The sequence below is a fragment of the Gorilla gorilla genome, chromosome 7, assembly GCF_029281585.2.
Source record: "Gorilla gorilla gorilla isolate KB3781 chromosome 7, NHGRI_mGorGor1-v2.1_pri, whole genome shotgun sequence".
Taxonomy (NCBI): domain Eukaryota; kingdom Metazoa; phylum Chordata; class Mammalia; order Primates; family Hominidae; genus Gorilla; species Gorilla gorilla.
The window spans coordinates 78015777-78024433 of NC_073231.2; the positions used below are offsets into that span (position 1 = coordinate 78015777).

General features: G+C 35.5%; 1 long non-coding RNA gene across 2 annotated transcripts; it reads right to left on the minus strand.

The window, feature by feature from the left end:
- Positions 1 to 1849: 1849 nt before the first annotated feature.
- Positions 1850 to 7528, minus strand: LOC129524135 (uncharacterized). Of its 2 annotated transcripts, none has more exons than XR_008667813.2 (3): positions 7268 to 7528; positions 3091 to 3136; positions 1850 to 1930 (listed from the first exon to the last, which is right to left on the minus strand). It is a non-coding gene; the product is annotated as an uncharacterized lncRNA (long non-coding RNA). The 2 variants fall into 2 exon arrangements; XR_008667812.2 differs by having other exon boundaries at positions 1894 to 1930; positions 7250 to 7528.
- Positions 7529 to 8657: the final 1129 nt, after the last annotated feature.

The window sequence follows — 8657 nt, forward strand, 5'->3', positions numbered from 1 at the left end:
GCCTCAGGCTCCATGTGCCCAGCTTCTCACTCACCCCCCAAGGTCCTCTGGGCCCATCTCAAAGGAGACAGTGAGGTGGCCTGGCACTGCCTGGACACATCATCTAGCCTATTCCTGAGTCTCAGAGTGGGAGGAAGGGAGGGACATTTGGCAGATGAGACACCCTGTGCTGCTTGGTCTCCCAGGGCCCTTCCTGCAGAGCCCAGGTCTAGAGACAAAGCACAGAGGCTTCAGGGAGACTAATCCAGAACCTTTCAGGCTGAGCCAAGGACCACATGAGGACTGTCCCGAGACAGTCAGAAGGTTCTTTGCTAGTTTCTTAGTACCTCAGTGGATGCAGCAGTGGTTCTTCCTACTGGGGACCAGTGAGTGCGAGCTGCGGAATGCTCATCCTGTGCTTCCTCGGTGGCTCCACCTCTGCTTCTAAGAAAAATCACTCATTCCGGGCTGGGGCAGAGAAAATACAAAATAAGCTTGGAGCATCTTGTGCCAGAAAGTTAAAAAGTTCTGACAGACTAATGGGGACAAATAAAAAAGAGATGAAGTGAGCTTGAAATGTCTACCACTGGCCTAATCTTGGGGCCTTTGAGGACCAGAATCCTGAGCTTTCCCTTCTCGGTTATGTATTGGTTTTATTTCTCCATGTAGAACAAAGGAGAGAATAAGAAAGTAATCATTTGGCAATCATTACAGTAATAATTGCTCAAACACAAGTCATCCATGAAATGCTAAATCTAGTGGGTTTTGAGGAGCAACCAGATATTTACAGAGCCTCAAAATATCTCCACACAAAATACTGTTGAACTACAAAAAGGAAATAGTAACACTCTGGGAGGCTGAGGTGGGTGGATCGCCTGAAGTCAGTTCGAGACCAGCCTGGCCAACATGATGAAACCCCGTCTCTACTAAAAATAAAAAAAAAAATTAGCTGGGTGTGGTGGCAGGTGCTTGTAACCTCAGCTACTCAGGAGGCTAAGGCAGGAGAGTCACTTGAACTCAGGAGGTAGAGGTTGCAGTGACCGAGATCACGCCATTACACTCCAGCCTGGGTGACAAGAGCAAAACTTCATCTCAAAAAAAGAAAAAAAGGAAATAGTAATATTAGCACGAACACACCAGGCTGGTACTCCTCAAGTCTCCTATTATATATAGTAGTAAAAGCTATAAAATGCCAATAAGCCATCAATGACCTCTACTGAAGTATCAATGATGACTTGATTGTTTGGCTGTTTAAACAGCTGAAATCTGGGCAATTTCAGTATGTCAAACTCAACAATACTGGTTTTCATTTACAAGATCAACTTAAAACTTAAAGAGGCTAAAAAATCATTTAAAATACCATATACATTTTCATCACACATATGATACAAACATATTCTACTTTAGTGAAGATCATGATGTTACATATTTTATGAGAAACAATTAAAATGTCATGTACACAGATCAGTAATAAAGTTTTAAGATGTTTTAGGTCTTTTAAATCATAAACTTTTTCCTTAAGATTTTATGGTTTAGATATTCTCTTCATTAGTTGTTGCTCATCAGTGGATTCTAAAGAAGAAACCAGATGGGAGAAAATGTCCAACACAGCAACAGCTGGAAAGAAAAATAAAGAATTATGTTCTTTACCTAAAACATTTCAGTTAACTATGTGTAAGTTTAAAAACTAAAGAGTTGGCCAGGTGCAGTCACTCACACCTGTAATCCCCATACTTGGGGAGGCTGAGGTGGGCAGATCACCTGAGGTTAGGAGTTCCAGACCAGCCTGACCAACATGCAGAAACCCCATCTCTACTAAAAATACAAAATTAGCCAGGCATGGTGGCACGTTCCTGTAATCCCAGCTACTCGGAGGGCTTAGGCAGGAGAATCATTTGAACCTGGGAGGAGGAGGTTGCGGTGAACTGAGATCATACCATTGTACTCTAGCCTAGACAAAAAGAGCAAAACTCCATCTCAAAATAAATAAATAAATAAATAAATAAATAAACAGTTCAGAACTTTATCAGGGTTAATAAGAATGAGAAATATGTATGTACAATTATAATACAAAATTACTATTAAATAGAATTTGCTTGTATTTACACATGGAATTAATTACAATTGTGGTTAAATACGAGAGCTTTTTAGTCTTCATTCACATACTCAACAGCCATGTGCTAAGGTACTAGAACCAGCACTGGAATTACAAGATGAAGATAGTATGGTCCACCTCTCAACAATCATATGCTGTAATCTGAAAAAACAGACAGGCAGGCAATGTCCACATAGAGTCATAGATGCCATGACAGGTATATAGCAGGGCACTACTGGAACACACAGAAGGGTCATCTATCCCAGTTTTGTGTCAATATCATAGGCTTTCTGGTGGAGAAGATAGGTAGGTTGATGCCTGAAGGACGAGGAAAAGATTGCCAGATAGAGGGAAGAGATGAAGGCAAAGAGCCTGAGGTGAGGAAGAACCCTGTGGAGTTCCACTCCATCCAGTTTGGTGCTAGAGCAAAGGGCAGAGTGTGGTAAGTGGCTAGAGACAAGGCTGAGTAACTTGACAAGAATCACATTGATGTAGGTGTTTTTATTCCATGGTGAAAAATTTGGAACTTTTCCTGAGAACAAAAGTAAGCCAATGACAAAGTAAATGACAGAAAATTTAAAATGTCACCTGTCAAGTGACTGCTTATGAATGATTATGGCTCAGCTGAGTATTTCTAAATGAGCATGAGGTCTGTTGGTCTTAAATCTCTACCAGAACCCTGAGAACCTGATGATGCCTTTGTTTGCTGAGAATTGTTTGAGTGTGCTGGCTGACAGTTCCATGAGAATGGCAAAAGTGAATAAAGTGTAGAGCCAGTAAAAAAGGGATGCATAGACTTCTTGGGAATTTTTTAAGCTATGGAACATGATGAATTAATGGTGCATAAGTATACTCTTCATTGTGAAAGTTTTCATTTTCACATCTGTCATTAGATGTATGTAACAAAAGAATAACATAGTATCTACTAACCCAACAATGAAAAGGAATGCCATTTGCTATTTACAGTTTATTTCTAAAATAAGTCTAAATTTAATTAATAAATTTTGGCAACATACTTTTCTTTGTTTCTCTAATTATTTGTTCTACACAGTCCAACTCCATCTAAAATAAAAATAATAATAATAATTAAGTTAAACAAGAGACATTATCATGAGAATAATATATCACTTACAAAATGTGGCCTTTAGTATATTTAGTGACTACACATAACTTGAACACTTGTTTAAATAGAAAAATAATCACATAAATAAAATAAAATTTCTACTTATTTTAAGTTTAGATAATAGAGGATATATCTGTGTAATGCTGTTTAGATTTATCTGACAAAAATAAAATTAATATTGGTCTATTGTATGTAAATAATTTTAGAAAGGTGGTGTTTTATTAGTACAAAGGTTAAACAATTAAAGTCATGTTTTGCAATGAATACATTGCTTCAAAACTCTTAGCAAAATTCTGCCCTTTATAAAAGTTTAATCCATTTTTCACTTCAGTAAACTTTTCCTTAAAAAGAAATTTCTATTCTCCACTTACAGTAACCTTTTTTATAGTAAATTTTTTTCTAGATTGTATTCTAAATCAAGGTGGTACCTGTGTAGGTTTCTTCCAAAGGTATATAGAGGAATGCTGAGGTTTGGGGTCCAACTGAACCCATCACCCATGTAGTGAGCATAGGACCCAATAAGTAGTTTTTCAACCCTGGCCTACTCTGTCCCTCCCCGTTCTTATTTCCCAGTGTCTACTATTCCCATGTTTATGACAGTGTGAACCCAATGCCTATCTCCCACATTATGAGTAAGAACATGAGATATTTGGTTTTCTGTTTCTATGATAGTTTGCTTAGGATAATGGATTCCAGCTGTATCCATGTTGGACATGATTTTGTTGTTTCTATGGCTGCATAGTAATCCACGGTGTATGTGAAATTTTCCAATCTACTTTGGATTTTCAGTCTACCTTGGATGCACCTTGGTTGACTCCATGTCTTTACTATTGTGAATAGTGCTGCAAGGAACATACATGTGCATGCATCTTATTGTTACGATGATTTCTTTTCCTTTAGGTATACCCCCAGCATAGTAATGGGGTTGCTGCATCCAATGATCGTTCTTCGTTCTTAATTTCCAAACTGCTCTCCATAGCAGCTGAACTAATTTTTTATTGCCACCAACAGTGTGTAATTGTTCCCTTTTCTCCAATCCTCCCAACACCAGTTTTTTTTTTACTTTTTAACAATATTCATTCTGATTGGTGTGAGATGGTATCTTATTGGTGTTTTGTTTTGCATTTCTCTGATGATTAGTGATAAGCAATTGTTAATATGTTTGTTGGCTACTTATATGTGTTCTTTTGAAAAGTGTCTGTTCATGTCCTTTGCCCATTTTTTAATGGAGTTATTTTTTGTTTGTTTATTTGTTTAGGTCCCTTATGGATTCTGGATAATAGGCCTTTGCTGTATGCATAGTTTGTGAATATTTTCTTCCATTCTGTAGGCTGCCTGTTCAATCCCTTGATAGTTTCTCTTGCTGTGTAGAAGCTCTTTAGTTTAATTTGATCACACTTGTCAATTTTTGTTATCCTTGCAATTGCTTTTCAGGACTTAGCCATACATTCATTGCCAAGAACTATGGCCAGAAGGATATTTCCTAGGTTTACTTCCAGGATTTTTATAGTCAGAGGATGTACTCTTATGTAAGAAGAGCACAAGGCTTTTAAAATAAAAACGGAAATGAATCTTTTAGTATTTTATGTTTATTTAATTCATAAAATGCACTTATTTTGGATTCTATTAAATAGTAAATACCCGTGTGTGATTAAGTGTTTGGATGCCAATCATTCCCTTGTGAGTATGGGTGGGAAGAGTTGAGATGGTACAAAGAAACCTTAAAAGTGGCATGAACCACAGCCAAACTACAATCAATTAGAGCGTAAGCCAAAGCGTCTCAAAGTATACCTTCAGTTATTAGGCAATAACATGCAATTTCTAAAATCTAACTTAAATGCAGCCTTTAAAGAAAGTTGAAATGTGTCAGTTTATTTACATTTACTGAATAAAGTTAGCAAATGGGTGTCTCTTGAAAATTAGAGCTCTGGGGAATTTAAAAAAAAAGTAAAGTTCCCATTTCCTTTCTGTGTTAATACGGCTAACTATAATCTTTACTTAACATGCATAGGTCGACTGAACAACTCAGTATTTCACCAAATTAAAAATAAGAATATTATTAGTGAAATAAAACCCAAAAGAGAAAAGGTAATTTGAAGTCTGTGGGCTTGAAGTAGGAATTCTTACAGGTGTTTTGGGAATACATTTTCTGTTGAGTCCTATACTATTAAGATTTTCAACACAAGGTGGCTCTGAGCCTGGCCTCATAGACAGAGCACTGAGAAAAGCTTTCATCCACTCTTTCTCCATATGGAGCTTGGTGCTGATCACTGTTATTTTCTTATTTGATCTGTGAAGATAGCAAAGACAAATGCTTAGTATTTCATTTTTCCTTAAATGAGTCTTAATGACTTCCACTTTTTTAAAAGTTGCTGAGAGAGTAAACCAAATTACCCACTAAAGTGTTTTCTCACTGAAGATGTGTGAGAGCATATCTGTTGTAACCAATTATAATTTTAAAGTGGTTCAAAAGAAGTACATGTGTTTCTAGGGTGATTTCTACTGAATAAGCAATTCAAACAAAGTAGAGAGGGAAGAGAAATGGCTATCAGTAATGTGGGGCTGAACAGGTAACACTTGCTGCTTTCTAAAATGACTCTACTTGTAAGATTTGGAAGATTCTATTAGAAATACTTGTATTTAAAGGGTAACTATGTGACAAAATGAATATGTTAAGTTGTTTGACTATAAGAACCAATTCACTATAAATAATTATATCAAAACGTCTTGCTGTACTCCTTAAATAATATACATTTAAGAAATCTAAAATGAACCAAAAAAAAAAAAACCGCTAGAAATACTTGTGTTTAGTAAACCAGTTTCAGGTTTCACCCTTGTACATTTCACCCATTATCTAGGAACAATTAAGCATTTGGCAATGATGAATAATTCTGAGCAACAACTCATAGTAGAGAAGTAGATGGCTTGGTTGGTGATCAAAAAGAACTAAAGCATCTCTGAAGACAATTAGCCCCTAACATTGTGACCAAGGCACTGGAGATGGGGTTTTTTCTTTCTGTCTTCCACACACCCCTTCAGGCTGAACAAGGTGTTATTTTGAAACCACTTTGTGAATCACACTTCCTTTCATTCCTGTAATAATTATTCCCTATTTCACAAGAACGCCTTTCTGTAGTTTGAAAATGTTACACAGAATAGTCTTTCTTAAGGTGCCCTATAGTGATAATACTAAAGATCACAATCAAGTACAGTTCCATGCCTGAGGGCCAGGATATACCCAGAGTAGCAGTAGTACTTGACACTTTGGGTTTAGGTTGTGATGTACCAAAAAGTAAATTAAACTCATTAATATTTCTACTTAGGGAAATTCTGACAAGTAATTTTATAACAAGATCACTTTATTAATTATAACGATTCAAAAATACTTAGTGAAAAAAACTAATAGATCAAGTTAACTACATGAGATTTTTTCAGGAAAAAAAAGCCATACAAAAGAAAGAGAGAGAGAGAGAGAGAGAGAGAGGAAGGAGACACAGAAACTCTCCCTGACTAACATTTTAAAGGTAAGATTATTTACTGACATTATTTTCCAAAATTATATTGTCAAGTTAGCATTCACTTTCTGCTAATCTCCTGAAGGCATCTCACTAAATTATGCTTTCAAAACAAATTAATAAGCTTATTCCATTTTCTATGAGTGTATGTTTAGTAGTGTTAGTATTAATGCAATCTGGTCATTTAAAAAGTAATAGAATCTATTTATAATTTTAAAAACTGAACAATGAACAATGTAGCTTAAGACCAATTCAAAAGTATCATTTAATTTCTAAATCACAATCTTCTCTTTTCCTAATAGTCTTATGCCTACAGGTCTTAACAATCAAGTGAGTCTATAGTGAGAATCATTACTCTGAAAGATCAATTTTGTTATAATAATGATGGAAATTTAAATATTTAAAAGAAAAACACAGATGCCACCTGTTTCTAGAACTCTACAAATTGCTATGAGAGGCAGAGTAAACACAATACATATAATATCTCAAATGTAATTTGCAGTGAAATAAATGAAAGCACATTACAGATAAACTTACCTGACTTTAAAAACTAACCTGTTAATGGATTTCTTCTATTTTTTTTCTATTGCTGGCATTGCTTTTTCTTCTAGCTCCAATTTATATTCTTGTACTTTACCAAGTTCTACCATATTTTTCCATGTGTGTCATGCCTTCTTCCAACATCTTTTTATTTTCCTCAAGTTTTTCACATTCCTGTTGTACTTTTTTCATAGATAACTCCTGTTGAGTAACTTGATTGTTTTCAGCCAAATAGACACATTGTAAAGATACAGCTTCCAATTCTGCTGTGAGATCATCAAACTGCATGAATGAAATAATACAGCTTGATAATTAAGTAGCTGAGAATAATAAAACCAATAAAAATTTTGGTTTAATAATAAACCAATAAAATTTTTGAAATACATTTACTTGGAATAAAATATTACCAGTAATGTAGCAGATTCCTCAAATGTTAACCCTTAAATTACTCAGAAATTCAAGAACAAAATTAGACCACCATGAGTCACAAAAATATATTCTTTACTATCATCATCTTTGATGCAGAACTTTTGCACTTGATCTTTTATTATTCTGATTGTTTCTTTTTGTTCCTCCTTAAATGGCTCTAAGTTATCTCTTAGGAGAAAGTTTATAAACCTCTTCCCTCATCATCATTCCCCATAATTTGTCAAAAAAAGTTTCAGAGATATCATATTAAGATATTTAGGCCAAAGTCAAAAAATGGCTCTCAGAATAAGACACTGAAAATAATATAACACTCTATGCTAGGCATGGTGGCTCATGCCTGTAATCCAGCAGTTTAGGAGTCTGTGGCAGAAAGATCACTTGAGGCCAGGAATTTGAGAGCACCCACAGAAACATAGTGAGACTCCACATCTCTACAAAAAAATTATTTTTAATTATCCAGGCATGGTGGTTCATGCCTGTACATCCAGCTCATTGGGAGAATGAGGCAAAAGGGTGGCTTGGACACAGAGTTCAGGGCTGCAGTGAATTATGACCACACCACTGCACTTCTGCCTGGATAACAGACAAAGACCATATCTCAAAAAAAAGAGACAAAATAATGAATCCTGTAAATAAGGATTCTAATGTCATAAGCCTTTCCCTAAAATGCAAATGTTTTATGTTAATTTGAATTGCATTTTAAGAAGTAATGATTCTTGGGGTAAAGTCTATGGCATACACCACCCAGAAATAAATCCACATATTTACAGCCAGCTGATTTTGGACTAAGATGCCAAGAACATACATTGGGGAAAGGACACCCTCTTCAAATGAATGCCACTGGGAAAACTGAATATACATATGGAGAACAATGATAATAGATTCCTATCTAACACCAATACCAAAATAAACTCAGAATGAATTGAAGACTTAAATGTCAGGCCCAAAATTATCAAACTACTAGTAGTAAATATAG